The sequence below is a fragment of the Vanellus vanellus genome, assembly GCF_965231255.1.
Source record: "Vanellus vanellus genome assembly, chromosome: 3".
Classification (NCBI taxonomy): domain Eukaryota; kingdom Metazoa; phylum Chordata; class Aves; order Charadriiformes; family Charadriidae; genus Vanellus; species Vanellus vanellus.
In genome coordinates, this window is record NC_138907.1 from 39,137,754 (window position 1) to 39,143,753 (window position 6,000).

Genomic DNA, 6,000 nt, shown 5'->3' on the forward strand with positions numbered 1-6,000 from the left:
ATTTTTAATCAAGATAAGGGTGAAGAGCCTCATTGGGATAGTCTAGAAGCATGAAAAATTCCCAAATAGATTATATCACATAATGTTGTGTAATGGAAATATGCTCTAATGGTATTTTTTATAGAATCATAGAATGGTTTAGGTTGGAAAGGACCTTGAAGATCATCGAGTTCCAACCCCCCCTGCCATAGGCAGGGACACCTCCCACTAGACCAGGTTGCCCAAGGCCATGTCCAGCCTCGCCTTGAACACCTCCAGGGACGGGGCCTCAACAACCTCTCTGGGCAACCTGTTCCAGTGCCTTACCACCCTTAAAGTGAAAAACTTCTTCCTAATGTTCAATCTGAACCTGTCCTCTTCCAGTTTGAAGCTATTCCCCCTCATCCAAACCCTACATGCCCTAGTAAAAAATCCTTCCCCAGCTCTCCTGTAGGCCCCCTTTAGGTACTGGAAGGCCGCAATAAGACCTCCCCGGAGCCTTCTCTTCTCCAGGCTGAACAGCCCCAACTGTTTCAGCCTCTCCTCATAGGACAGGTGCTCCAGCCCTCAGATCATCCTCATGGCTCTCCTCTGGACACACACAAAGCAACATTTGTGCGTTGCTCATGAGACCCAGGCTTCTCCCCTGTGCTTTGAGCCAGTGAGCCTTCCCCTGCACCAAGATGCAGGGGCTGGTGTCCGCGGGCATGCGGGAAGTAGCAAGAGGGAGGTAAGCAGCACCTTTGGCATTCGCTCTTTGGATGGGGCTCCCCTTCCCCCTGCAACTTCAGCAGGTGGGCTGGCATGCCTTCCTCCCCACCACATGACAAGGGGCAACTTCAAGGGTTTGAAACACTGAATGGGGCTAGGTCCCAAACCTGGACTTTGACCTGGGCTAAACATACCATGAAACTCAATTCATGGCTGCAGTTGCGTACTGCAGCTGTGGTGTGCTCCTGGGTAACATTTATGGCTGCATCTCTGCAGCTGTACAGCTGACCATGAATGCATGCAGGGTCCCAAGGGGCTGGCAAAGTCAGAGCCCTGTGAGACTTGTCACAGGCAGTGTGAGTGCCCCTAATAGCAGACCTGGTTGTGGATCCCTGCCTTACTTCCCAGTGCTCAGACGAAGGCAGTGGCCTTTTTTCTCGCCTAGTTTTTCCTGTCCTGAAGAAGTGCTCTGCAAGAGAATTCACTGGCTGCATCATTAGCATGGTAGATTCATGTAGCAGTTGCTTTCACCTCTAAAGCATTTGCAAGCATCAGTTTAATTGACCTTTTGCATGAGTTGAGAAAAAAAGAGTATTTTATAAATGTTACCTGAACATAACCAGAAGTTCCTCTCTTTGATAAACTGTTACTGGGTATTTCTGAGATTTTCTGCTCTCAAATCTTTTCCTAGCTTGCATATATAATGATAGCTTTCAAGGACTGACTCAAAATATTAAAATCTTAAATACAAATTGCAACTTGTATTGATTTTCATGGGCTTGTTTCTGGCTGTGTGGTTTTCATAGCTTTGATATTTGTTCTCTCTGCCTATTTATACTCACAGCTTTATTCTTTGGATAGCTCAGTTGGTATTGCAAATTATTTTTAAAGATTTTGTTATGAGAGATCATGTCCTAATGTCATTTAAGAGCATACAGTCTAGCCTAAAGATTCCGTGACTGCTAAGCTATCAAATTCACTTTGGCATGTACTACCTGTGTCAAAAAGTGAGCCATATGTCCATTGTCCAGGTGATTACATATGTAAGCTTCAATTACTCAGTGGGAGTATGCTTGCTAATCTTCAAGAGCTCCACATAAAGACAATGGCATCTGTTCCCATCTTTATAAACTTCTAGTAAAAGTGACGCTCTACACAAGCATTGTAGAAATACCCATAATTAAAAAAAATAATGTCAGAAATTACCATAATGAGTATTAAAAAAGCAGTTGATATTCATAAAGTGTGTATTGAGATTCCTCTGTTATTGCCTAATCAAGGATATACATTGTCCAATTTCCTATATCTAAGAGAATAATAGTTCTTATGACATTACTATTACTGTTTTTTGTGTTACTGTAGAATTTAAAGATTGGGGTTTCAGGCTACAAAGCTTCATCATGTAGAAATACACAATAAAAGAAATAATTTACAGTATGGGAAATAACAGGTAGATGTGCCAAACTGATAGAGACATAACAAGATAGTAAGTTTTTTGCATACCGCAGTAAACAATGATCATGACACTTCAGAAGAGTTATTAGATCTAGATATTGATGTTACTTGTAGTGTTCATATTGATATCATATTTCTCCATTAATTTAATATTTCTGATCCTCAGAAAATTCGTATTTCTCAATTAACTGTATATTTAGTTCTCCATTTCAGTCCTTCAGGGTTTGGGGAAATGGAATGCTAAGGAATTTTACAGAGGAGTAACCCCACACATTTCCAATACTGATCTAATTTCTGATATTGAACTTCTTACTTCCCCGAATTAAAGATGCAGATGGGAAATGACTGTGTGTGAGACATATAGGAAAATTCCAATATATCTGAAAATTAAATATCCCAAATATGAATACAAAAAAAAGATTATGGATGAAAAATAAAATTACTGGAACCAGTGCCTAAAAACCACCAGTACTTCTGAACATCAGCAAATGCTCTACCTACCTAAACAACATAGCTTAGTATCCAAAGACATTATATTCTAGCTAGGTCATTTTTCCCATTCTCTAGTCTTAACATATTTTTATTTTGTTCTATTTAACAGACAGACAAAATCAGGATTGGTGAGCTGGTTCCATATTCTACCAATAGTCTTTTATTTTGTTGTCTTTTGCAAAGTAGTACAAAGATACAGTGAACAATACCCGATTGATACTCTGAAATGTATTATTGTTTAGATTGAGCCTTTTGTTAAGCAAATTGCATGCTACTGCACTTAAAACCGAGAAGTAATCATGGATGGAAAAAATAAGAGGAAAGAAAAAAAAAGATGGACAGCAAAAGAAACAAAAAGATGGACAGCAAACGAATGGTCATTTGTGCAAAGGCTGAAAATGCACAAAGATGAGTAGGTACAAGGATAGGACAAGCCTGACATTTCAGATCAACACAGACTGAAAGTACAAAAAAGTAGAAACGAAACAAGTAAAAGCATTAATCAATGCAGTGTACACAGAACTCATTGAAGAGATGGGCTTTTCTTTTTTTTTTTTTAATCAGACAAGTCTTCCTGACGGTAACATAATAAGACAGTGATGGGAAACTTTTTCACCTTTCCTTCATTAGTCGTTTCAACTGGTTCTGACCGATTTGCCCTTCCTCACTACAACGTTATCTAAGTCTTAATAACTTGGTAATTGCTGACTTTCTTGGTTTCCTAAGAATAAATTACTACTTTAATTTGAATGCATTGTCTATTTCTACTCATAAATAATGACTAGTATTGCTGAATATATTATTCTAATTATTATGCTTATGTAGAACATAATAATCCCCAGCCTCTAAAAAACACTTTTATAGTGTTTTACTGATTTTCTTTGTGACAAATCTCCTCATACCAGGTATCTGTGAGAAACTTACAATCCACTGTGAAATGCTAAGTCTTTCTGGCCTTTTGTAGGATATTCAGCGCAACATTGGACACTAAATTCATCCACATGTGAGATGTGCAGGGAGAAAATTATGGATCGAAGCAAAGCAGGAATCTTTCACTTTAGGGCCTGATGGCCATTTTCCTAAGCTACCCCTGCTAGAAAGCTTACCTTGTTAATATTTGCAGTGCAATGACTATCTCATTCCTGACCAGTTCCCTCAATGTTATAAAATTAACATAAACCTTTTTTTTCTCCTGAATTTTCAGATCTGCTTCTTGCAAGCATAACATCTATGCAGAAATCCTTTGCAAAGGAAATGCCATCAGACCTGCATAATTGATCTGAAGTTACCAGTTCTCCCTTTTTTCTGTTAAATATTCACCTCAAATCCTATTGCTCCAGACTGTGCCAACTGGCATACAAGAATGCAGTAGGGCAAACAGATCCTCTTCTTTCACTGTAAAATCCTCTCTGTTCCTCTGTGAGATTTCTAGTCAACCCCAATGGAGTTGCACCCTTGGCAGTGTGGAAACAGGCAAGAGGTTCTCTGTACCAATCACTGTCTTCTTTTCATAAACATAATCTCATTGATAACTACTGCACTGAAGAAGGCAATCTAGGAGGAATGTTTCTAAGAAAATTTGATTTAGTTACTAAATTCAGTACTGGTATATCCAAATGAATATATATTGAAATGTACTTTAATAGCCTGGGTCATTTACAGAGTGAGACCAGGAGCCCTGAAAGTAATTTCTGGTTTAAAAGGTTTCGGAATCTATGGTCTTACTGAGAGTACTGAGTATGTCAACTCTGAGCAGGAATTCTTGACAAAATAAAATGTCATCTACTGTTTTTTGCTTCATCTATAGCCTTTTGTACCTCCAAAAAGTTTCAGAAAGGAGGATGGACCTCATTGTCCAGAGCTCTTCTATAATGTGTAGTTCTCTCAAACCCTCCACGTCCACACCTTACCCTGTTACTAGTTTCCCGAACAAATTTACCTTGTTGCTGAACTTCTAACACAGACCTGTATTTTCACATAAAGACAGGTTTCTTCAGATAGCTAGAATTTTGAGACATTTAGGAACTGGATTTCTTCTGCATCCTCTGCTTGCCTTCTGCTTTCACCTTCTTTCACTATCAACTGAAAGACAATCTCTTTCAGCAAAGACAGTTCCTTAAGTGACTATTGGCTTCGCCACAATTCAGTAAGAAGATTAAACTTAATTTCACCTTGTTTTTCCAGTGCTACGACGCTCGGCAGCTAAGTGAACATCTGTTGTCCAATTACAACCAACACCTCAACTCTACAGGAAAAAGTCCACAAAACCCCAAGTATACTCAGTCCTGAAAGAGAACAAACAAAAACCCCACCGCATTCTCATTTGATTTTTTTCTAGAGCATATTTTGTAGTCCTTCCTGCAGAGTGTCAGCTACCTTGGACTTATTGCCACAGTGTAGTTTCTTGAAGAGGCTTATCACTCAGTGTGAGCATAATGCAATTGAAATCAGTGGAGCTCTGCTCATATATGTCAGCTGAGGATATATATAACCTGGAGTATTAAGCTGCACAGACACTCTCTGTTATAGACTATGCTGCTCTGCAGTTTTACTGAAAACACTGTAGATAGATAGATAGGAAAATATGTAAATGAGAAGTTTCTGATACTGCAGCTTTAGATTACAACGTATAGAAACAAAATTAGAAACACTGGCTTGAACACTGTGAAAGTTTAAAAAGCACATTAGAGAAGCAGCACCTGAAGGTAGATTACGCTTTATTCTAGCTTTTCTTATAATGGCATAAAACCTACGTCACAAAAAAAAAAAAGGAGGAAGCCTTTCTTCATTAACAATAAAATATTTCTGATAGGTTTCCACTATCCTGACTAGGTTAGTATGAATCTTTTATAGACCTACATCCAAATCGGCTATATTATTGTGTATGAGTTCTCCTAATGATATTGCTGGTGATATTTTAAATCTTGGGTCATATTGTAAACCATGGCTCATACAAATATTCACATAAACTTCTTTTTCAAATCAGTGGTTTATATTAATTCTGATACATCTTCTCTCAGTGAGGAACCTGAAGGAAGGTTTATAATATTTCCAGGTACATTTTAATATAATTCTACCTGAGAGATTTCTACAGTTCTCATAATATTCTATTTTTGTGTAAATTCTTATGTCACATCCCTCACTTGAATATCTGAGTGCTTCTCAGCTGCACATAGAGCAACATAACTAGAATCAGTGCTATGCTATTTGTTCTCATGTGGTCTCTCCAGAGGGAGAACAGTGTGCATCGGAGCATCTTATCTTGGTTGGTTCTCCAGTGCTGATGTTTCTGACGTATTTGGTGTAGTGTTATGCAGCGTCAAAATATATTCAGCCTTACGGCATAGGGAGCTGCTGGGTGAG